At 43.7% G+C, this 25,820-nt stretch overlaps 1 protein-coding gene across 5 annotated transcripts in view; it reads right to left on the reverse strand.

The window, feature by feature from the left end:
- The window catches only part of SCAF8 (SR-related CTD associated factor 8), a 225,641-nt gene that overhangs the window by 26,582 nt on the left and 173,239 nt on the right, over positions 1-25,820 (reverse strand). For all 5 annotated transcript variants that reach the window (XR_009354467.1, XR_009354464.1, XR_009354466.1 and 2 more), the window contains exon 22: positions 8,373-8,461. The gene's annotated coding sequence lies outside the window, so the exon portion shown is untranslated. The remainder of the gene's footprint in view (positions 1-8,372; positions 8,462-25,820) is intronic.

Genomic DNA, 25,820 nt, shown 5'->3' on the forward strand with positions numbered 1-25,820 from the left:
ACCAAAGTTTTATAAAGATTACTACAGAGGCTGAGCTGTATCAGAAAGCCCGGCAGCAGACACAACCGTCAGGGTATTGTCGTCATCACCAAGGCCCACGGGGTCGAGTGACAGGAATGCACTCCTACGTGCACTCGAGGAGATCCACTAAGAGAGTGGGAAGAAAATATCAGCATTCTTATTTGCATTTACCTTTAAAAGTGCTATGTTTTTTAGTGTATATTTTATGTATTTTAAATAGTTTAATAGAACCTTCGTATGTTACCAACTGACATGTGTCCCTGCCGAATTCATGTACGGAAGCTCCGACCTCTAACGTGACTGTATTTGAAGGTAGGAGGTAGGAGCTCTCCTCTCTCCCTCTGCATCCCCAGCCTCCCCTGGCCCCCGTTCACGCATAGAGAAGAGCCCATGTGAGGACACAGTGAGAAGGAAGCTGTCTAAAAGCCGAGAAGAGAGCTTTCACCAGAAACCAACCCTGAAAACGCTTTGATCTTAGACTTCTGGCCTCTAGAACTGTGGAAAAACAAATGTCTGTTCTTTAAGCCACCCCGTCTGTGGCAATGCCAGCAGACTAATATGATAGATAACACATAAACAATTTAAATCTGGAAGATTGAGTTATATCTCAATTAAAAAAAAAACTTTTAAAATCTGAGGTCCATATATGAATATATTTTGCTAATGTGCATGACCAAAAAGTTCAGTGGAAAAATGCTCCAGATGCTGGGCACCCGGGTTGAGATGGCAGTGAGTGTTGGAGGGAAAATAGAATCTCAGTAAACCACTGACTGGAGGATATGAAGGGAAAGGAAGTGCGAATAGAAGCTCTCAATTTTCAGTCTAGGAGACAGGAAGCACTTCTGTATCCCTGTCAGAGGGGGGAGGGCAAGACTTGATCCCACAGGAGGGTTGGAGAAGCTCAAGGACCACAAGCTCTTGTGGAATTCGTCGCGGACTGCCCTCCGAATAAGAAAGAGAAATCACCCAGTAGTGCAATTGCAGGGTCATAGGGAAGCTCTATTTTTAATTTCTCGAGGAATCTCCACACTGTTTTCCAAAGTGACTGCACTAACTTGCATTCCCACCAACAGTGTAAGAGGGTTCCCCTTTCTCCACATCCTCTCCAACACATGTTGTTTACGGTCTTGTTAATTTTGGCCATTCTAACTGGTATAAGGTGGTATCTCAATGTGGTTTTAATCTGAATCTCCCTGATGGCTAGTGATGATGAACATTTTTTCATGTGTCTGATAGCCATTTGTATGTCTTCATTGGAGAAGTGTCTGTTCATATCTTCTGCCCATTTTTTTTATATGATTGTCTGTTTTGTGTGTGTTGAGTTTGAGGAGTTCTTTATGGATCCTGGATAACAACCTTTTGTTTGTAGTGTCATTTGCAAATATCTTCTCCTATTCTGTAGGTTGCCTCTTTGTCTTATTGACTGTTTCCTTGGCTGTGCAGAAGCTTTTGATCTTGATGAAGTCCCAAAAGTTCAATTTCGCTTTTGTTTCCTTTGCTTTGGAGACATATCTTGAAAGAAGTTGCTGTGGCTGATATCGAAGAGGTTACTGCCTATGTTCTCCTCTAGGATTCTGATGAATTCCCGTCTCATGTTGAGGTCTTTTATCCATTTTGAGTTTATCTTTGTGTACGGTGTAAGAGAATGGTCGAGTTTCATTCTTCTACATATAGCTGTCCAATTTTCCTAGCACCATTTATTGAAGAGACTGTCTTTTTTCCACTGTATATTTTTTCCTTCTTTGTCGAAGATTATTTGCCCATAGAGTTGAGGGTCCATATCTGGGCTCTCTACTCTGTTCCACTGGTCTACATGTCTGTTTTTATGCCAGTACCATGCTGTCTTGGTGATCACAGCTTTGTAGTAAAGCTTGAAATCAGGTATGCCCCCAGTTTTATTTTTGTTTTTCAACATTTCCTTAGCGATTCAGGGTCTCTTCTGATTCCATACAAATTTTTGGATTATTTGCTCCAGCTCTTTGAAAAATACCGGTGGAATTTTGATCGGAATGGCATTAAAACTATAGATTGCTCTAGGCAGTATAGACATTTTAACAATGTTTATTCTTCCGATCCAAGAGCATGGAATGGTCTTCCATCTTTTTGTGTCTTCTTCAATTGCTTTCATGAGGGTTCTGTAGTTCCTTTTTTTTTTTTTAATTTTTTATTTATTTTCAGCATAACAGTATTCATTATTTTTGCACCACACCCAGTGCTCCATGCAATCTGTGCCCTCTATAATACCTACCACTTGGTACCCCAACCTCCCACCCCTAACCCCTTCAAAACCCTCAGATTGTTTTTCAGAGTTTCCTTAAGTACAGTTCCTTTACCTCTTTGGTTAGGTTTATTCCCAGGTATCTTATGGTTCTTGGTGCTATAGTAAATGGAATCGATTCTCTAATTTGCCTTTCTGTATTTTCATTGTTAGTGTATAAGAAAGCCACTGATTTCTGTACATTGACTTTGTATCCTGCCACGTTGCTGAATTGCTGTATGAGTTCTAGAAGTTTGGGGGTGGAATCTTTTGGGTTTTCCATATAAAGAATCATGTCATCTGTGAAGAGAGAGAGTTTGACTTCCTTGCCAATTTGAATACCTTTTATTTCTCTTTGTTGTCTGATTGCTGTTGCCAGGACTTCTGATACTATGTTGAACAAGAGTAGTGAAAAGAAGGGCCATCTGTACCCCAATGTTTATAGCAGCAATGGCCACGGTCGCCAAACTGTGGAAAGAACCAAGATGCCCTTCAACGGACGAATGGATAAGGAAGATGTGGTCCATCTACACTATGGAGTATTATGCCTCCATCAGAAAGGACGAATACCCAACTTTTGTAGCAACATGGACGGGACTGGAAGAGATGATGCTGAGTGAAATCAGTCAAGCAGAGAGAGTAAATTATCATATGGTTTCGCTTATTTGTGGAGCATAACAAATAGCATGGAGGACATGGGGAGTTAGAGAGGAGAAGGGAGTTGGGGGAAATTGGAAGGGGAGGTGAGCCATGAGAGACTATGGACTCTGAAAAACAATCTGAGGGGTTTGAAGGGGTGGGGGGGTGGGAGGTTGGGGGAAGCAGGTGGTGGGTATTGGAGAGGGTACGGATTGCATGGAGCACGGGGTGTGGTGCAAAAACAATGAATACTGTTACGTTGAAAAGAAATAAAATATTAAAAAAAAAAAAAAAGAAAGAGAAATCACCAGTAGGGTCAAAGGAAAATGGGAATTTCAGGGCCACAGAGCTCAAAGGAAGAGAGACTGTCAAGGAGGAAGATAGGTTGGACAACGGCCTCAGGGAGATCAAGCGGAATGACCAGAGAAATACCTTTCTGAATTGCACGGAGTCACTGAAGACTTTCAGAAAGTGAATTCACTAGAGGGGAGAGAGGGGACATTGGACGGTAGGGGGTTAAGAAGGGACAAATGGAGAGGAAATTAAGGCAGCAAGTAGTGTTTGGATTTCAGCCATGAAGATGTCGGTATCAGAGTCGGAAGTGTGTGGGGTGGGAGGTTGGAATGTGGGAGCTTTCCCCCTTTATCTTGGACCCCAGAGGCATTCCCCATGGCTAGTGAAACAGTGGTACTGGGATGGGAAGAGGAATAGGAAGTCGGGCTGGCCAGGCAACAGCAAAGTGTTCCGTCCTGTCCCAGAACCTTCCAGACAGCTCTGGTTTTGTGTGTGAGTTTGTGTATGTGACAGAATACAAGGCAGTTCCAATTTTGTTAAAGCCAGAAGGGAAACACAATTCTTAAATCCACACACTGATTAGAAATCTAGAAATAGCTCCCAGACTTCACATCCTACTTGAGAGTTTAATGTCAGAGGAAGATCTGACGTAAATGGCGGGAAGAGCTTGGGGTTCAGTTGGGTGTCAGTATCAGGTCTCATCCAGCAGCACTCACACACCCAGAGGACCATCCATTTCAGTATTCTGACTTTGAGTGGGTGGAAAAGTATTTACCACCTATTTCACGAGTGTGCAAAAGAATTCAAAGTCACACGTGAGAACTAAATGATATTTATAAAATTCTTTGAGATCCACACATGAAAGCTGCCGTTAAGTACAGAGTGTGATCAGCCAATAACAGGGCACCCTGAGCAAATCAGATTCTCCCAGAAAATAAACCATGTCCTGGGAATAAATTCAGTAATTCTGGGACCCGCATTAAACATTTTAGCTGAAAACCAATAATAACTGATAATGCCTCAGTAGTCAAGCTTTCCGCCTCTAGAATTATCTTCCTCATTCACATCCTTGGACATTTGTGGGCCTCATAGAGAACATTGACATCTGTCTGCTAGAATCATTGATTGCCAGTGCTAGAGCTATCTCCTAGTCCAGCCACCCTTTTGCTCATTTAACCCCTCTGTGATCCCCATTCTCAGCCTCTTCCATCTAAAGACAGTTTGGAAGTCCTTTTAACCATCCTTTCCATCTTTGCAAGCCAATGCTTACTTAAGGCTTCTGCTGCCTTAAATCTCTTGTCTTGTTTATTCCTGCTTATTTACTCTTCTCTGTCTGTGTTTTTTGTGCATTCTTCAAAATCAAATCCCACTGGTGGGTCCCCAGATTTCTTGCAATAATGGTTTTTGTGCCTAGCAACTTGCCTGAACTTGACCAATAAAACCTGACCTGACCGCAGGGTCATGGGGCTTGTAGATATCCTCAGAGAGCGGTTCCGCCAGCCACTCAGTGTTAGGTGATGAGGTTCTAGCTGCGTGAGCTCTGCTGTTACAGCGGCAGCCCCTGGCTGAGGCTCCTTCTGAACTACCGGTGTCGGAGCACGACTGGTTAGAACAAACTGACGATGGGGCTCAGGGCTGGCTCTCCGTCCTGGCCTTAGCCACCTCTTGCCCAGATGGTTCAATGGACTTGCCAATGGCCTTGGTTAGAAGGGGGAGGGGCCGAGTGTGGATGGCTCAGGATAATCACCAGAAAAACAGATCACAGCAGCACCCCCATGACGGATACCTCGGGCTGGAGCCTTACCAGGGAAAGAAGACAGTGACAGGAGAGACAGGAGCCTTGAGAGAGAAGGTTTCGCAGAAATACGTCTTGGCGAAGGGAAGCGTGGAAGGGTGACGTGCAAAGAGGAAAGAGGGAAACTCAGAGATTGCTCAGGCTGTGCCTCTTGCCGATCTCCTTCCGTACTGGGACGCCGCATGCAGATCTCCCATGCATGTTTGAAGAGAAGCTTTTAGAAACCCTGGAGTATATGTGTGCAAGCTTGGCAGCAGACAGTTACAGGCAAGTGTGTACACGTGTGCTTGTGTGTGTGCACGTGTGTGTGTGTTTGTAAGGTAGGGCTGCCCATAGGGCAGGGTGGGTGGCCCTTGTCTGTTTCTTCTCCACTGGCTCAGACGTTCAGGTGAGCAGGTGGGGCTGGAATGGGGAACCGGCCCAACGCAAAGACAGGATCTACCCCTCAGTGCGCACCCTTGAAATCTCAAGGAGTTCAAAGAGGTAACAAAAGGCGCGTGTGCCCAGTGTGAGTTTGATACACGTGAAAATATACACACAACAGTTTACCTTCCAGAATTTTTCAGCGCAAATGAGTAAGCTGGTCCTAACACCGTGACAACAGAGAATGTCAAACCGTTAAGCTCCAGTCCCTCAGTGGGCATGGGAAAATGGTTTATCTTGGATCTGTGAGCAACCATTAAGGCAATGAGGAAGTCATAGAAGGAGGAACCATCCAAAACAAAAGTTTCAAGGTCACGGAGAATTTTTCTTCTCATCCAAGCACAACAGAATCTCATGAATGTCAGACCATGAGCACAGGCTGGAAAATTCCACAGAAATGGAATTTTCTAGATGTGAGATCGTCATTCCAGAGCTTCAGTTCACAGAGGTTTTCACCTCAAATTAATCTGTGAGGATCACACAAGCAGCTGAGGGGTGCTCTTAAATTAGAGCACTTCACAGAAAGAGAGCAAAATTGACTATCGATCTTACCTTACCTGAAACCAGCCCTTTTTTAGGAATTTGGGGGGGAGGGGAGCTAATCTCCAAGAAGACCATTTTCATTTTAGCTCAGTATTTGACTTTGATATTCATATAAAAAATTCAATAGCAATACGTTTTAAAAGAACTTATTCAAAAATAGAAATTCAGACAAAGGGTAGCCCCACAAAATAGTGATAAGGAGGCACACCCTTCTCAATCTACCTCAAAAATGACCCTTATGGGGGTGCCTGGCTGGCTCAGTCGGTTAAAGCCTCTGCCTTTGGCTCAGGTCATGATCGCGCGGCCCTCGGATCGAGCCCCGCATCAGGCTCCTGCTCAGTGGGGAGCCTGCTTCCCTCTCTCTTTGCCTGCCTCTCTGCCTACTTGTGATCTCTGTCAAATAAATAAATAAAATCTTAAAAAAAAAAAAATGACCCTTACGATTGAGCCCCACATCGGGCTCTCTGCTTGGAGAAGCAGGGAGTCTGCTTCCCCTTCTCTGCCAGTCTCTCTGCCTGCTTGCGATCTCTGTCAAATAAATAAATAAAATCTTTTTTTTTTTTAAATGACCCTTATGTTTTTTCTATAGGAGTGGGAGGTGCTTTGGTCTGAATGTTTGTGTCTCCCCTCCCCAAAGTCATATATTAAAATCCTAACGTCAAGGTATTAGGAGGGGAAGCCACTGGGAGGTGACTGGGTTATGAGGGTGGCGCCCTCCTGATTAGGATTAGTGGCCTTACAAAAGAGACCCTGGGGAGCTAGCTTGCCCCTTGTACCACGTGGGGAACCCTGGGAAGGCAAAGTTGCGAGGAATCAGGCTCTCACCAGACACCAAATCTGTGCGGCCATGACCTGGGACTTCTCAGCCTCTAGAATTGTGAGAAATAATGTGTATTGCTCCTAAGCCATTGAGTTTAAGCATTTTTGTTATAGCAGCCCGAACAAACGAACACAGGCTTTATAGGAACCTAAAATGGACTTCAGAGACCTCTAAAGGGCCTATACACTTACAAGCATCTCGAATCAAAGCAGTGGTGATGCCTTCCCAGCCTGGCGATCCTACTGTTTAATGAAGAGCAACTGAGGAAACCCCTAACATTTCACAAAATATTCTACTTCCATTCAGTTTTCTTCAGCCAAACGTTCTAAACTTTCCAGAAAAGAACCACTACCTACAAATCACTGGTGTATTTGCCCGGCACTTATATTCAAGGGAAAACACCCAGGTTCATTGAATTTAGTCCTTAGTGAGCACTAGTAATAGAACGTACACGGCTCGTCCCACTACCTGCTACTCTCTCTGGTACTTCATACACCTTATTGCTCTCAACATACACAAACCCTGTGATGTACGAAATTTTGTGACCCTCATTTTATAGAGAAGGGAAGTAAGGTGGGAGGTGGTCTAACCCAGTCAGAAGTAATAGAACTGAGATCCTGGGTAGTGAGGCTCCAGGGACTGTGCCCTTGACCACTATGTTCTACCACCTCAAGAGTAAGGGAGTCCTAGAAAAGCGCCCAGTCCTGCAGGAGGGTGAGAAAAGTAAAAGGGAAACATGGCCGCGATGTGGTGAGTGTAAGACGGAGGTATGTGCAAAGGCTTCGGGCATACATGGGAGGCAGCAGCCTGGAATGGTGGGTTCCAGAAAGGCGGCCCAGAGGCACTGTCACATGAGGGCATCTTGTGAGGTTGGGGGAAGAAGGGGCTGGAGATCACGCCAGATAAAGATGGGTAAGAGCAAAGACTCGGAGGGACCCAACGCATGACGGGCCCCAGGGTGAGAAACAGATGTGAGCGATGAGGCTGAGGGGGGGGGGGGGGTGGGGACTGGGTCACAGAGCCTTGAAGTCAGGTTGGGAAGCTGGGTTTAATCTTGAGGGAGATGGGAGCCACTCAGGGCCATTCTCAGGGGAGGGCCATGGTGGGACAAGCATCTGTTTTACAGGGAAGGTAGAGCAGGCCACGGAAACTGATCAGCATGTCAACGCAATGGGCCAGATGAGCCCGGGAGAAATGAGCTAGGAGAAGGCCACTGCTGACTTCACCTTCTTTTGCTCTCTACACCAGCACCCATGTGACAGCCCCTGAATTGTATGGAAGCTCAATCCATGCTCATTTTGAAAACAACAAAGGGAGTCCTTTCTAACACTTGGGTGGGGGGAGGGGAGAGCTTAGCTTTCTGATTTTCTTCTCCATCAGAATCTCTGTAGAGGGCAAAGCCTAGAGAGAGCACGCAAGAAGCTTCTGATACCCTCTCCACACCAAGCATTTGACTTTTCCTAGACATCTGAAAACATTGTAAATTTAATGCCAAAGCAGGTCAGATGTTCCCTATCACCCGGCTAACTTCAGGGCAGCTTGCACTTAGGAGCTGGTGGCCAATGGAATTCGCTACTGACCTTCTTAAATTTAATCCAGACAGCCAGAGGGGAGAGACTCCATATTCTGCTAGGCTTAGAAGCTCCATGATCCTCTGAGCCACTCTGTCCTGGAAAGAAACAAGTTGGTTCGTTAAATCACCTGCACGTGAATTATAAATTCCCACCACATGAAATCAAATGCTCACATTTCGTGGACAAGATGAAGTACGGTTCCAGAACAAATTACAGTGACGATTTGTGCAAAATCTTGATTTTTGAGGCTTAATTGATCTCACTTAACAACCTGACTCATTGACCCTCAGGCCAGTGAAACACTGGTTGAGAGCTTCTACATGAGAGTAGCAAGAAACTGTTAGAGGAAAGGGTTCAGGCACCGTACTTGATTCAGACTCTGCAAAGGCAATAGGTTTCCATTGGACTGTTATCTCCTCAATGGCCAATGCATTCCCGGGAGCATAAAATGAAGGACTCCAAGGTTCGTGTTTGGGATCACAGAATTTCGAGGACGGGTGAGATTCTCCTTTTCATAGATGAAGAAGTGACACCTGCGGAGGCTGCCCCGCCCCCAGTTACTACTGGAATCAGACGTTCACCAACCAGTGTCTTTCTGCGACGATAGAATTTAGTACCTCTGAAGTGAGAGCTCTCATAAAGACTTTGAGTCACAAAGCCTTCCATGTTCATGTTAAGTTTAAACTTACTTTATAAACTTTTTAAAACGTGGAAGTAATTTTCATTTTAGAAATTCTAATAAGCTCAAGTCTTTACTTTTCATGGAGAAATGAGTCCCAGGCCAGGGTAGGACAAAAAGCACTCCCCCCTGTGACCTTCCCATAGTTTCAACCTGTTCCTGGAGGGCACTTTGTCCCTGGCTCCATGGCAACTCAGAAAAGCTTAAAGTACTTCGGCTGGCTGAGGCCTTAGGCTAATAGACTTCAAACCCTCATTACCTTTAAAACACACACACACACACACACACACACACCAACACACATACACCAACACACCCCCAAAAAACTGCAGCACAGTCAGACAGTGAATTAAAGGGGCAGCTAGTCTAAAAATCCTAAAGAAACATATGTTAGTTGAGCATCTGTTGGAGCTAAGCCCTGTGTTTCCTCCCTGAAATACATATCTCACTCAGTTCTTAAAATTGCCAGGCAAGGTATAAAGACTCAGGCTGAGTTCCTCCCCCCAGCAAATATTTCCCTGAGCATCTGCTCCATGCCAGGCACCAAAGTATACAAAGGAGATATAGACATACGTTGTTTCCTGCCTGCAGTGAGGTCACTGTCTAACAGGGATGGGGGAGACGGAGTCAGGTGCACTAACTAGCATGGTGTTGTTCAAACAAAAGCTTGAGACTTGTTACATGATCATGAAATTAATGAAGTGGGTCTTTATCAGCATAAAGAAAAACAAATGAATGAACAAATAAATAAAGTAGAAGAGCAGGGCACAGAGTAAGGAATGTCAACACGTACGAGGTAAGGAAACTCCCACAGATGGACGTCGTGTATCTGTATCGATTGTGTATATGTCTGTGTGCACTGGTTTGCAGTGTAAGATAGATTTCCTTTTGTGGGTCATGGTGAGAAAAAGTGCGAAAGCTCTCCAGTGACAGAACAAAGTGACAAGTGCTCTATGAGAAGTTCATGCAATATGATATGGTGAGGGCAAAGAGGAGTCAGCGAGTGTCCTGTCGGTAGGTAGAACTATTAGCACCTGGCTCCAGAGGGAGAACTTCTCCTAAGAGTGAAGTTCTTTTAAGGATGGGATGTCCAAACCTAACAATGCACAGCATTAGGACATGCTCGGTAAGGACTGGTATGAAGCTTCCAGGACTAGAGGTAGGGGTCTCTTCTGCAACACTGGAAAGAGGGTGGGTACCTCAGTGGCCAAGAGAGGGCACAATATTAGTTCTGTGTTTGCACAATGCAGCCAGGCTCAAGAAGAGGTAATTAATCCCCAAGAAGATGGAACCCATATCTAGCCCTGATTGCTAGATGTGTGCGAGCTGCTGGAAGGTCCACCAGCACCAGCTAGGTCTGGAATGAATTCCCATCATCCCACTGTGGAGAGTGAGCGAGAAAGAGCCCCTGGAGTCTGGAAGGAGATGCGAAGTTGGAGGTGAGGCCCTTTTTGTGATCTTACGCTCAAGAGCAGCGCCCCCTTTGGGATGCCAGGTTACTGCAATCTCCCTTATCAGGATCAAATCATTAAGTTTTCTATTCTTTTAATACCTTCAGATATTCTAGATACCACGTTATTGTTTGAGGATCAGTGGCAATCCACTAGACTGCCATGCAGAGATACCTTCATCAGGTTCTGAGTGAGGATTCAGGTCAAGAGAATTAAAGACCTTCCTATGTGAGGCTCTCCGACATGGGAATTAAGTGACTGCAACAAGACATAGCTCAGGGGCTACCCTACAACCCAGCGATCACACTACTGGGTATTTACCCTAAAGATACAAATGCAGTGATCTGAAGGGGCACGTGCACCCGAATGTTTATAGCAGCAATGTCCACAATAGCCAAACTATGGAAAGAGCTTAGATCTCCATCAACAGATGAATGGATAAAGAAGATGTGACACACACACACACACACACACACACACACACACGATGGAATACTATGCAGCCATCAAAAAAGAAATCTTGCCATTTGCAATGATATGGGTGGAACTAGAAATTATTCTGCTGAGTGAAATAAGTCAATCAGAGAAAGACAATTATATGATCTCACTGACATGAGGAATTTGAGAAACAAGACAGAGGGTCATAGGGGAACGGAGGAGTAAATGAAACAAGATGAAACCAGGGAGGGAGACAAACCATAAGAGACTCTTAATCTCCAGAAACAAACTGAGGGTTGCTGGAGGGGAGGGGAATGGGAGGGATGGGGTGGGGTGATGGACACTGGGGAGGGTATGTGCTATGGTGAGTGCTCTGAATTGTGTAAGACTGATGAATCACAGACCTGTACCCTAGAAACAAATAATATATTATATGTTAATTTTTTAAAAAGTAGCTCAGGGGGCAGTCAAATCCATTATTTATTTTGGTGATTTGGTTTTTGCATATTTATCATTTAATAAGCAATGACATGGCTTGATGTCAAGATTAATTATTATGTATATTATTTAATCCACATTTCCCTTGTACAGACTTGTGATAATAAAGATGACAAAGTATTTTTTTTTTAAATAATCTCTCTACCCAACGTGGGGCTCAAACTTACAACCCTGAGATCAAAGAGTCACATTCTTTACCAACTGAGCCAGCCAGATGCTCCCAGACTTACAACAAGAACTGGGTACTACAGAAAATAAGTAGCCCCCCAAAATATATAGAAAACTAACAACTAGATGTCTATGTTTTTGTTTCCTCACCTATCACGTGTGACAGAACCATACAAAAAATAAGGTCTTTCCTAAGCCCCCCCTTTGCTATAGGTGATGGTTAAAGAAAGAATACTAGCATATGTTGAAAGCAGAATAATTAGGGTATGAATATTTATTCTATTAAAAACAAATTAAATAGTTGATGTCAAAGTGCTTCATGAACTACATGGTATTCTGTAAGTCCTAACCCTTTTTACTTATTATGAATGCCAATAAATTACTGCCACATAAAAAGTTAAAAGCGTTAGCGCCCACAAGTAAGTAACATTGTATTTGATGCTTCCCGAGTATGTTGTTTTTCATATATCTTTAGTTTTAAACCAAGGACTCAGGTGTCACTAACATTTTCAAGGGTTAACAATAAAAAGGCAGAAAGTTTAATAAATAATTGTTCCTCGTTAAGAGAAGTACAGATCGACTTTGATTAGTAACAATGACCTTCACTGTACAGATAGAGAAGTAGAGGGATTTGTCTGGCATCACACAGAATCAGAATAAAAGTCATACCCCCTGTGACAGCAGAGTCCTTGCATCTTTTTTTTTTTTAAGATTTTATTTATTTAGTTTGACAAAGATCACAAGTTGGCAGAGAGGCAGGCAGAGAGAGGGGGGAAGCAAGCTCCCTGCTGAACAGAGAGCCCGACGTGGGGCTTGATCCCAGGACCCCAAGATCACGACCTGAGCCAAAGGCAGAGGCCTTAACCCACTGAGCCACCCAGGTGCCCCTAGAGTTCTTGCATCTTAACTTCTAACCTCACTCATGATCTTGGTTGTTTGTCTGCTTTTTCATACACAGCCAGGAGTTGTTTTCTATTCTTTGTCCAGAATAGAGATGGTCATATGCAGTGTAACAATTATATATCATAATCACACACATCACAGAATCAATGGTATCATAGAATGAAAAGCTCTCCCTGAACATCAGCAAGACAAATTCATCTTTTCTGTTGCTAAGTCGAGATTCACAAGTTTTTTGGCTCCTCAGCGTTTTAAATTTTGTTTTGATTTGTTTTTGGTTTTGCCATGTTTTAACTAACATCAGGTGTTAGTTAGTTGTTAGTTTAACTAACAACCTTGTGTTTGGGGGGAAAGTCTCAAAATAATATCTCACACAAGAAAGGTAACTAAAGTGGGTGTGCTGCTGGTATAATTTAACTTAAATATGTTAAGTTCTACTTAAAGATTATTCAGCAGATAAGTTTTATGGGGGTGGAGGAAGTACCTGCACTTTCAAAAAGTAGTAAAAGATATATTCAATGGTTTTAAATGTGTGAGATTAAATTTCCTAATCTAGAGATGTACATTTGGGTGGTAAAACTATTAAAAGTTAAACCCAGGGGCACCTGGGTGGCTCAGTTGGTTAAGCAGCTGCCTTCAGCTCAGGTCATGATCCCAGCATCCTGGGATCGGGCCCCACATCAGGCTCCCTGCCCAGCGGAGAGCCTGCTTCTCCCTCTGCCTCTACCTACTTGTGTTCTCTCTGTACCTCTCTGTCAAATAAATAAATAAAATCTTAAAAAAAAAAAAAAAAAGCTAAACCCAAGGAAATATTACCATAGAAGTTCAGCTGAAGAATTACTTGTAGGAGAGGAGGGGGCCTGTGATCGGGGTGGAACACCCGGAAGGGACTTGCAGGGTAGTAGCAAAGTTCTATTCCTGGACTTGGTTGGTGTACCCTTACGGTAATTCATAAACCCACGCACTTGATCTGTGGGGCTTTCTGTATTGGCAGGGTTTTTTGTTTTTGTTTATTTATTTTTTTTCTTTCTAGACCAAAGGGATTTTCATAAATAAAGTATTTGTTTTAAAATTTGGAACTAACAATACATTGATCAATTACTTGTTGTTTTCAGGTCTGGTAGGACAGAGAGAAAATGAAAGCATATGTTCCCTTTTAGGTTTTAATCAAGTTCGGAGCAGCTCAGAATTTCCTTTCTCAGTAGGCATGGTCAAGATAAACCCCAGGCAAATTCTACGGAACAACAAACCAGGGCGGGCAGTCCCATTTACAGCAGAATACCTGGGTCTGGGCTCCCAGCCAGCACAGCAAAGGCCTCTGCGGTACCTCCTGGCCTGGGTCCACGGACAGGAAAAGCAAGCACGTTACAGAGGACGCAAGCCGTGGTTATGCAATTCTAGTTCTCCAGAGTCTAACTCCGCTCCTGTTTCTGTGGCTGAATAAAATGCTTTGCCCTCTCTGTTTATTTGCACAGAGGGCTGTTCAACAGAGGGGCCCAAAGGGTGGGGGAAAGGCATGGCCATGCGGACTAGAATGATTTCCAATCACAATAAACACGCCCAAAGAGGGAGGAAGATGGCAAGTGATATACTTCTCTTCTAACATTCTTTAAAATAAATGCAGGGCCCTGGAGGAGGCAGCCTGACATGTTTCCACTGGATGAGTTAAGCGTGGAGAAGCACGACGCTTTGCGCTCTATCTGTGCTATGCCCAGGCCCCATTCCAGACCCCAGTATGGCAACTGGCTCCCAAGGGCCTGAGAATCTGGACCCCGTCCACAATGCCAAGCCACCTGGGCTGCTGGGAAATTCATGAGGCTCCCATCTCCTCCATCGGCCCTTGGCAGTTGGACATCGGGGAAGATGCTCCTCTCTGACACATTCTGCCAAACCTCCCTCATCTGCCAATGGAGTCGCAGACCAATGAGCAGTGCTGTGATGGCTTAGATGCCCCAGCCACGCCAGGCCACAGCTGGGACCAAGCCAAACCTACATTCTGGTCCGTGGTCACATTTTGAAGCGATTTCCCCAGAAGCATGTGAGCCAAATCCACACAAACTTTAAGTAATATATAATTGTTGGGAAAGAATAGGGGGGATTATCTTTTCTTCGCCAGCTTCTATGAATTCCTCCCCTCGAATGGCTAAGTCCACGTGTCACTCCACATTACTCACTTTGAACAATACGCGGAAATGCGGAGCACCAAGGCACAGGACACACTATACACTGTGAAGCCATAAAACGTAAATACCAAGAAGAAGCTGAATTCTCCCATTGCTGTCCAAATGCAGTATAAGAGCATAATCCCTCAAGTCCCATAAAAGGAGAAAAACTTCTCTCATTTTCGATATGAAAAGACACCCTCCCCCACCCACCTACCACACATCCAATACTAATGACCTGGCCATGGAAGGGAAAGTCTATCAAATTCCCATCTTAGAGAGCTTATTTATTTGTTGTTCAAAGCAACCGTCCATGAGTATGTTGTGCTGAAGCATAAGAGGGATATACAATAGCTTTACACGGTGGTCTGTTGCTATTACTAATGTCCCCTAGAGTTGTGCAGTGCGCAACCTGTGAGACTACATATGGCAGCCCTGATTATTCTTATAGCATCAGAATATAGTCTTTACTTGTACATTTGCATATTATGGGTACTATAAGAGTAATATTTATATTTCTTATGCCATATAAATCTGTTCCTTCTGTCACATACCCATGTACATCCTATTTGTTTATCAACTCTTACACACTAAGTTTCATTATTATAAACCAACAATACTAAGCTAATTATGTTTAGAGCCTAAGTGTGAGGTTCTTTCTCTTTTTTAATCTTTGAATTATAAATCTACTTGAAAGTCAGACTGTTTCACCTGAGTTCACTGGGATCATTGATTTGTCCCTCCTTCCCATTCCACTGGTCACCCAAATTGGAGCTGGATTCTAAATCTACCTTATAAATCTCTCTCAAGTCTCTACCCTCTCAAGCCTTCTGGTATCTCCTCCAGACCATTACAGTAGTTTTTCAACTGGCCTTCCAACTTCCAGTCTCTTGCAAATCAGTCTGCCACATTATAGCAATAATTTCTTCCTCAAACACAGATAGGTTAAGGTCACTCCTCTGCTTTAGAACATTCAAGGGCTCTATATTCCCCAGGAGATGAAGTCTAAACAAGTCTCTGTAGTACCTGACCAGTCAAAAGTCCAATCAGCTCATCAGTTGGGGTTACAATGACTTCCAAAAGCAACCAACATCCAATCAAGCATTCGTTCAGTGAAAATCCATTTGGTCCTCTAAACAGCTCAGCGGGATGGAGATGTTACTAGTGTCACAGTGGTGATCATTTTGCAATATACAAAGGTCTCAAAGCAACACACCTTAAACTTACAGGATGTTATGTATCAATTACATCTCAATAAAGTTGGAAAACAAAGTTACAAATAAAGATGGCTTACACACACACACACACACACACACATACACACAGTGGAACTCAGAAGAACTGAAGAAAAGTAGTAAGACCCATTCCCAGACCTCAGGGTGTAAATAGTTTGGCCGGAGAGACCAACATGTAAATAAGCAATTCTAACTAACCACTGTGAATGCAGTGCGGCCCCAAGCTGCTGTGCTAATCTCATATCCAGCGATGTTCCTGGCCATAAGTATTTGCTTGTTTTTTAGGGCTGCTTGTTTTTGACTTATACTCTAGCAAATTCTTACACTGCGCTGCAATCATGTGTTTTAGTGTCTCTGCTCTCTGCTACACTGAAGGCAGCCCCTCTATTTTAAGAAGGAGCTGTGACTTCTCAGCTCCTCTCCTACGACTTGGCCCACAATGCAGAATGGTCCATTTCAGCAAGGGAAAACCAGGCCCCCAGGGCTGGAGCCACTTCCCATCCAAAGCAGGAGCTCAGTTGGTCCTGCCTCAGCCCCTGTTTCACTCCTGTAAGCCTGTTTACTCCTCAGTGTGGTGGACGATGTCTCGGGGTGGCTGAGCCCAGCCCAGGCCCTCAGTGTGGCAGAGGTGGGGGGAAGCACCAGGAAGGGACACCAAACTCCTAACAGAGTGGGTTCATTGGGCTTCCCTGCACAGCAAAAGATCCCTGGCCACTAACTCCAGTATCTCTTGCTTCTTGAGGTCAGTAACTAAGAATCTGGGTTCCATGGTTTCTAGAAGTAGTTCCCTTTGCCCGAGGCCATTATGTTAAGGCAACTGGCATAATAAATATGAAAGAAGAAATGAGGAATCATACCTGAAATTAAGTACAAATGACTTCCTTCTTTCCTTCCTAAAGATGGAGAAACTAACTTGCATGACTGATAGATGTCATTTTTATATACCTGAATATATTATTAAACAGTCCATTTAAAAAATCCATTTCAACGAAGTGAAATTAATTTGTCATCCATTTCAATCCACAGACGTTTATTCCGGGGGTGCGAGTGGGTGGGGGGCGCGGAACGCAACTCCCTCGAGGCTAAAACTGGTGACTTCTTCAAGAACAATGAATGGACCAAAGCCCAAGCAACTGAAAGACAGACTGGAGTGTGTATGTTTGCAGAACAGTGTCCGCACATAAATATTTACAAATACAAAGAGAGGTGGCAAACATGGAAGGAGACGTTTGCCCTTGAGATCGGCCTGGAGGGCAGGGCTGGGGCGGGAGGTTTGGGCAGAAGCGGTCATCCCTGGTGCTTGCCCCAGCCCGAGGGGGCAGCAGTGGGAGGTATGGTTTCTTGCCCAAAAGCTGGGATTCCCCAGCTCATCGCTGCATGACTGTGAAAGCTCCCCGTCTGCTCAGTTGCCTTCCCGTGGAAAGGGGGTGGAGAACCTTACACGCTGGGTGCAGCCTCTGCCTGCTCCTGGAGCCGTGCACTCGCTGTTTTGACCCCGATCTCACTGGCAAAGGACGGGTTAGGAGCCTGCTCCTTCCTTGAAAGATCTGACGTGCTCCTAAGACAGGATTCAGAGACCTGACCTTCTCCTCCTTACTAAGCCAGCTCTGTCTCTGCTCCTCCAGGGGCTGGGGCATGGGGCTGTCAGGCTGCCTCTGCCTGCAGGGCCTGGCATCGGCCAGGTCGGAGTCACTAAGTCAGGATCTTCATCTCAGAAAAGAGAAAACTGGGATTCACAGTGGCTTACCCAAAAGATGTTCAGTAAGTAAAAGCCATCATGGTAAGTTATGGAGAAAACCAAAGAAATGCCGTTCAAGTCTGAGAAAAGCACATTTCAGAGCAGTGGCTTCCCCTCCGCCCAGCCGAGGCCCATCCGAAGCAAAATTGGCTTTCCATTCCTGCTCTTAAATGAAGTAAACAGCCTCGCTTTTTAAATTCATTACGTAAAATCAGCTCCAGAGAAACAAGGAGCAGGGACTAATAAAGTCTGGGGGTGGGAGTTTCCAATCTACCAATCTGGCATCTCTGAAACCCACAGCCTTTCAAAAAATTCAAGGCGGTGTGTGCCCAGAGAGCAATTTCGTCTTGGAGAGAAAACCCTGTAGTTGGGCAGGAAGAATGTAACAAGGTGCAAGGATCAGCATAAATTTCAACTTCAAAAGGAGAATAATCCCTGTGTCTGTAAACGCTCCCCTTCCAGATAAACAACCGGGTCCCCAGATTGGAGATGAGTCATACCCATCCTCAGAGGCTCCCCCAAGCCACACATTCCTCTTCTGTCCTCCACGGGCATTTGCATACATCCTAACCTAAACCAGGGCCACTTACAAAAGGGCTTGTGTTTAACTTTATTCTATTTAATTCCAGTGCTTTCTTCCAGCTACCCAATCTGTATGTAATTAAAATCATATGGCAGCAAAGGTTGAATGGTATGAAAAGTTTTACCATATGTATACAATTGACTAGCTGTAGAATTTGGCGTGTCTGCAGTGATCCCATTAAGTGGGGCGAACCTGGCTTATTTTGGAGTATACGTTATATGTTTTGGATCAGATCTGTTTTTCACTTCTACTCATGCTGTCTGTGATGCTTAACCCTTTGTCAACAGTCTCCAGGTTGTGTTCCTGCCTCTCCACAATGAGGGTCACTGCACCCTAGCCCTAGAACGATTTGTCTCCTGGGAGGAAGGCTCCTTTGAAAATTTTCCATTTTCAGAAGCAAAATTAGCTTTCTCTGTCTTGACAAAGGCCGAGCAGATACCATCAAAGCCTCCAGGATCAAGTGGAACCGAATAGAGAAACTGCAGATGGAATCATTGCTTCCAGATCCTAAAGGCACACTCCTTGAAACTTGAAAGAAGTAATTTTAAGACAAAAAGAGGAAATACTGGACTACTGTAGATAATAAAAATATGAAACTTATGTCCCAAGAGGTAGCAGATACAATATAAAAGGATTGAAGCAGGAGTTAGCAAAGGGCATGCTGACAGATCCACCTTTGAGGAACATTCTTGACATTCTGAGACTGACACGAGGGAGGGAAACCATATCTTTCCAAACTGATCACACGCCTCCCCCTCCACCCCCCTTCCCTGCCCAACAAAACAGCCTGGATGCCTTTATCAGAGGAAAAATTCTTGCTTAGATGAGCCTCCAACCTGACTCTCTTGGTCACTCTACTGTGACTTGATAGAATTCATAGTTAATATAGCTACACGGTTGCAATTTTGCTTTAAGACATTCTTCAATATAGATTTCAGAATGAGTTGAAGTCTCTTTTAACATGTGACATGAAGAGACACATGTTCTTAATCTGTGCATTCAAAATTGTTTTAGAATTACATCAATGAAACATAGCCTTAAGAAAAGTTGGGTCACCAGTCCTCAGCTGTGAGAGCATAAAAGTAACGCAGAAGAAGAGCTCCCAGTTTGGCGACTATGTGGAGATGTGGGGACATGGCATGGCCTGGAACCTTGGTACCCTCTCCCCCTATGTCACCTTATGCATTTCTGCCTCTGGCAAAGCCTCTATTCCTGAGACCACTCCTGCTTTGGGAACCTGACCAGATGGAACAGAAGAAGCTGCAAACCCAAGTGGCCTCACCTCGGAGCCATTTTCATAAGATACTATGACGGACTGGATAGTGACTGATGACTGGAGGAGATTCTAGTCACGTGCCAGGACCTTTTGACTTTTACGACTGTTCTGCTACAAGGGATCCATGTTCAAAGACCAGAGGGTGGACGGTAGTACTGTGATTTGAAAGTATGAAAAAGAAAACCATAGGCTAAAATGGTGTCACTTAGGCTCTGTCACCAAACTGGAGCTTCATACCTAATCTAATGTAGTTTCAGCATCCCCCAGAAATGAAGAATGGACTGACCACTCAGGAAGTTTCTGGTCAACACCAGTGAGGGCATTTGTCCAAGGGGCCCTCTCCATCCCTCAAAGGAAGATGAGATGATCCGCATGATAAGACCCGCTGCTCTTCTCCCTCAGGGAAGGTGACCTTGCCTGAAAGGATCTTTTCTTTCACTAATAACTTCCTTACCTCACCCTTCTTCCTATAAAAACCTTCCATTTCTTTGTAGCATGCTCAGAGTTCTCCTCTCCTTGCTAGATGAAATGCTGCCCAATCGGTGAATCATTTAATAAAACCAATTAGATCTTTGAACTAAAAATTTTAAAAAAGGCAGTGTGGGATAAAACAACTTTCTAGCTGAGTGTCTTACAACAAATCAGTTGTTAAAAATATTTAAAAAGGGACTTTTATCTGGAGTTAAAAAAAAAATGCAAGAAAAAAGAAAAAAAAGAATAGAAAAAGAAAGGAGCTTTGGAAAACATGAGTTTGTTGCTAGAGGGGGGAGTCCTGCTAAGCGGCTGTAAGGAGAAGACGAAGGCAAAGGTACCCAGCATCCTGGGAAAGGGAGTCCCAGACAGAAATGTCCTCAATTCTTTCATCCGATCAAGTTCCCCAACCAGAACTCAAATCCTGGGGCTCAGCATAGAATATGAAGGTCCAGACCCCTGAGATTAGAAAAATGAATCTAAAGAATTAATCCCTTAAAACAGGAAAGTATTGTGAAGTGTTTAAAGATCGCTTTGGAGGGGTGCCTGGGTGACTCAGTCATTAAGCATCTGCCTTCAGCTCAGGTCATGATCCCAGGGGCCTGGAATCAAGCCCCAGATCAGGCTCTCTGCTCAGCAGGAAGCCTGCTTCTCCCTCTTCCACTCCCCCTGCTTGTGTTCCCTCTCTTGCTGTGTTTCTCTCTGTCAAATAAATAAAATTAGGAAGAAAAAAAAAGTATTGTTTTGGAGACAAATGTCATATTTGCAGCTCTGGGCTCATGGTAAATAATGAAAAACATGAGAGTTGACCAGTGGAGTGAAAGAGCAAATAGAAAAAAGAAAAGTAGGAAGATGTTATAGTGGGAATAATGGGGAAAGGAAAAATGGGTAATGAGTAGAGACCTCACTAGCTGGAGAGAGGAGCTCCAGATGGTAACTAAGGCTGGTCCGTGGGACTTCCTGACAAGTGCATCGCGTCCATGAAGACCATCACGTCCATGAAGACCATCACTTGCGTGTGCCTCTCGCCTGCAGCATGGCCCCCTCACACACGTTCAAGACGCAGGGAGGAAAGGGCTGAGCTTCTCAATCTACAGATGAAGAAACCAAGGCTCAGATGAGCCCCCAAGTCACCAACATTAGTAAGCGACCTCTTTGACTTGAGTCTTTTTCCAGTAAAGTGCCATGATTTGTTTGTTTGTTTGTGTTTTGTTTTGTTTGTGTTTTGTTTTGTTTTTGAGAGAGAAAGAGAGCATGAGTTGGGAGAAAGGGGAGACAGAGGGAGAAGGAGAGACAGAATCTCAAACAGACTCCCCACTGAGCCTGGAGTCCAATGCAGGGCTCCATCTCATGACCCTGAGATGATGACCTGAGCTGAAACTGAGAGTCAGACATTTAATCAATGGAGCCACACAGGCACCCCCGGTGCTATGATTCTTGACACATTAAACGATTTGAAGAAAAAAGTTTTAAAAATGTTTTTTCACCATTTTCTCCTTTCTTACATCTATTACAGAAAAATAAGTGGGCTCCAAATGTCTTTCTCCACTTTGGAAGATGTAATTAAATCATTAGAATAGAAGTAACTAATTTAGGTGATTGATCAGATTATTTCTGAAATGATACCATCGTCTCCCACACCCCCATCCCTCATTCATTATCTAGGTAGAACTAAAAGTTTGGGGGAGATGGTAGTGTCTTTCAGGAGGCTAGAGTGAAAAGTCTTTCTTTCGTGTTCTATGTCTTTCACTAAAGGCAAAATGGGGAAATGTCATATTCCATCTGGGGACTCACCACTGGGACCAGTAAGGATTTAAGGGGCACACAAAGGCTTTCTTTGGCATCAGGTAGAGTTACGAACCTATCTGAGGAAACCAGATGGAAAGAACAGTAGGTGCCAAATGTACTGTACAAAAGAAACAAATACTGCATTTATCACAATCTCGATTCTAAAAATAAAAGAATCGACTTGGGCATCCAAGTGTCTCAGGGCAGGGTAGGTGAAATGATCCCATAGATTAGCCCAGCCTGAGTACTTAGTCTTATCTCTTTTCCATGAATTAGTTCTTAATGTTTTTCTGACTTTCTCCTGCTCTGGCTGTTACTGTAGTGTGTGTTAGTGGTCCTCAGATGAGAAAGCCCATTACAAGTCAGTTCCCTGTTAATTCAATATATTTTAGGACTTTTTTCCCTCACCTAATAAAATATAGTATTTTGATCTTGAATATTTTTTCCCAAATAACCAAATAGGTGCAATTTCTTTCATAACTTCTTGGTTCAACTTGAGTTTGTGTGCCTTATTTCCACCGATTCCAAAGAGTTGAATAATAGGAGATCTTGCATTTTCCAGCTCCCTATAAGTTAGAACATAAGGAAACGAGGCTTAAATTGAACTAAGAAAGTATTAATTCAGAAATAAGAATTATTTCCAGACCATTCCAAAGGGTTCAGTCTCCACAACCTTATCAAGTTAAGTGCCTTAACTGATACAGAAGCATAAGATGCTTTAACCTAAATAACTACTCTGTATTATCCTGAGAGAGTATCCGAAATTTTTGAATCCATCATCTCTTGCAGGCTGGGAAAAATGTTCTGCAGATCACTACAGGAGATGGTTAAACTGAGCACAGGTAGATGACCGGGGAGGGGCGGCAGAATCTGCCTGAAGCCAGAAGCGTGAGGCTGTTCTTTGTGTGGGGTAATCCCATTAAGGAGCTCCTCCAACAACAAGTCTAGCCTTGAAGTGAGCCGCTGAATGATGGTCCGTGATCCTAAGTGTCACTTAACTATTTAAGTAAAACTCCAGTCTCAACTCAAGGGCTCATTCGCATAGTCAAACATTGAGCATGGAGGGCCCTCCAAGGAACCCACTTTCCTGACAGCCCGGGTTCAAGTAGTTACAGAGTGCTCCTCAGAGAAAGGGGCCTTGGCCTTATTTGGCAGAAGCAATTTACTCTGGTCATGAGAAACTCCCTCTGTCTAGATTATAGTGTTGATCCCAAGAGTGGGGATGAAGAGGAAATCATCTGCGACTTGCTTGCCAAGGTAAAGACCTCAGGTTCACTCTCATAGCAATTATAATCAGTCTCAAGACATCTTTTGTGTAACAGGGGATGCTGAGACAGCTGCTACTTCATTAGTCAAGAAAATGGAACAGAAACCTCTTGTGAGTAGAGCATCCAGTGGCTGACACCGACTCGGTCCCCCCGTGGAGGGCCCATTTAAATGAATGGAAATGCTTTTTTGTCCAGTAATTCTATCAATTACTGTCAGAAAGATGTTCAAATCCCCAACTACAATTGTAGGCTTTTCACTCCCTTAAATTCTGTCAGTGCTTTCTTCATGTATTTTAAGCTCTATTCCTAGATACAGACTTATGATTGCAATGTGTTCCTGGAAAATTGTCCCTTTTATCCCTGATAATATTTACCATTCTGAAGTCTATTATCTTGTATTAGTATGGCCACTCCAGTTTTCTAAACCATACCATTTGTAGGACGTAATTACTCCATTTTTTTCCCTTTAACCTACCTATATTTATATTTAAAGACAGCATATCTTTGGATCTCCCCCCCCAATCTAACAATCTCTGCCTTTAAATTGGAGTATTTAGTCCACTTACATTTAATGTTAATTATTGATGTGATTGGATTTAAATCTGCTACTCTGATTTGTTTTCTATTTGTCCCAACTGTTAATTTTTTTAATTGCTCTGCTCCCCTTTTCATACATTTTTCTGGAATAATTAATTTTTTTCCTTAGAATTCCATTCTCATTTATCTTCTGCTTTTTTAGCTGTGCATCTGCATTTTTTTCAGAAGAGCTAATGTGATTTTTATAAAGCATGAAAACACCCCCTCCCTTGGGATACCGAATCAGTACATTAAACTACGAGTACGGTTCCTGAGGAGAGCTGAGAATCCTGCCTCCCGCCTCCCTGCTGTATCCTACCCAAAGTACTTAACAATAGAGAAACGTGTGGGGATTCTCCTTGCCTTCCTGGGAGCCTGTCTAATATTATGACTCTACATGCTAAAAGAGTTACAGAAGTTTTTTCTTCAAGTTTTTATAGTAATTTTTATAGATTCTAAGTCCCTGGATCTTCATGGCCTCCATCCTAAGAATTCAAATTCTTGGATTTTGTTTCCTCATGCCTCTTCCATGAACTTTCTATAGGATTGCAATCCAGTCTCTTAAAAAAATTTCTTTTAATTGACAAATAATTGACACACAATATTCTGTTTCATGTGTATTACATAATGAATCGATATTTATGTACACTGCAAACTGATCACCACAATAGTCTAGTCACCATCAGTCACCATACAAAGTTAATACAGTGCTATTGATTGTAGCATTGCCCTGGCTGTATATTACATCTCCATGACTAATTTATTTTATAACTGGGAGCTTACACTTCTTGATCCTCTTCGCTGGTTTTGGCCCCCTCTCAATCCTTCTGGCAACCACCACCCTGTTCTCTAGGAGTCTGAAAAGGTGTTTAAAACCAAGTTTCAGGCCTGAGAAAACCAAATACATCTCAGGCTTGCAAGGAGCGCCCTCTTGAGGTGCTTTCGGAAAGATGTTGAAAGCTGCCTTCGTAGGACTTGGCTGTAGCCTTGGGCAGCTTTCAGGAACTAACAAAATTAACCCAGAAGATATCCTGGCTAAATTATAGATGTACATATCTCCTTATCAGAAATAATTCTAACTTCTAAGAGACCAGATAACCTCTAGCAGAAAAATAAGCACAGTGCCTCACTAAATGCATTACGTAATATATAAAATAACAAAAACGCTGGAAATACACTACCAACCACAAAGAGAAATGTGATTCCAGAGTTCTGGCGCCCTTGTTAGTTTTAGATACTGTTTCTTATCGTGAAGAAAAGCAAGCTTTCTGCAGAGAAAGAAGTGGGTGTGGGTTCAGTGGGGCTTCTGAGTCAGAGGGACCAGGATTTGGATATTGACTCCACTGCTTTGAAGCAAAATGACTTTGGGGACGTTTTTAAGTCCCCTTAAGCCATCTGCAAAATAGCGGCAGGGGGTCCTAAGAATTTATTTCAGAAGATGTAAGGAGTACTAAGTATGTAGGCGGACCCTTAGCACAGGGCCCAAAGGTCACAGGAAGTGCTTGTGAGTGCTTAGTACTCCCACTACCGTCTACATTTATAAGACTCTTAGATGACAGGCAGGACACCATTTTTTTTTTTAAGTCACCAATATTCTTGCATCCCTGATTACTGCACATTTTCTATTTTAGCTAAGAAGAATTTCTTCCCTACATTTTTCACATCACCTGCTAAATCACAACATTAGCAACCACAGACTCCTTTAAGATTCTGCGCATACGAGGCTTGCACAGACTCAGTTTCGGAAGAGTCCGTTAAATCATGGGTATCGGGGCCACATCTCCTCCATGAGCCCGAGGAGGCTCCCTTCCAGACCCGCTGCTGGAGAGGCAGAAGGAACATGTGGGGTCTATGCTGTTGTTCCGAATTCCCTCTAGCTCCAGCCTGGTCTGGGAAGAGAGGTGATGTCTCCTCCTTTAGAACGGCAGCCACGGAAATGCCCTGTTTGTGTTTGTTTGTTGACTTGTTTGTTTTAGGTCCCCAGCTCTGCCCACGTATTCAACCAGCACACAAAGCGGGGAAACTGGCAGGAAAGTCTGCCAGATCTGACCAGTCTTGGAGAAACAAGAAGGAAAAAGGGACAGAGAGATAAGGATCTCACTTTCCCACAGACTCAGCAGTGTGAGCTGGGGAAACACCCAGGTAGGAGAGGTGAGATCATTGCAGAATGATAAGGCGGGAGAAAGCCAGATTGGGGGCGGCCCCATGAGCAAGCAGCGTCTG

This window comes from Mustela lutreola, chromosome 6, assembly GCF_030435805.1.
Source record: "Mustela lutreola isolate mMusLut2 chromosome 6, mMusLut2.pri, whole genome shotgun sequence".
Classification (NCBI taxonomy): domain Eukaryota; kingdom Metazoa; phylum Chordata; class Mammalia; order Carnivora; family Mustelidae; genus Mustela; species Mustela lutreola.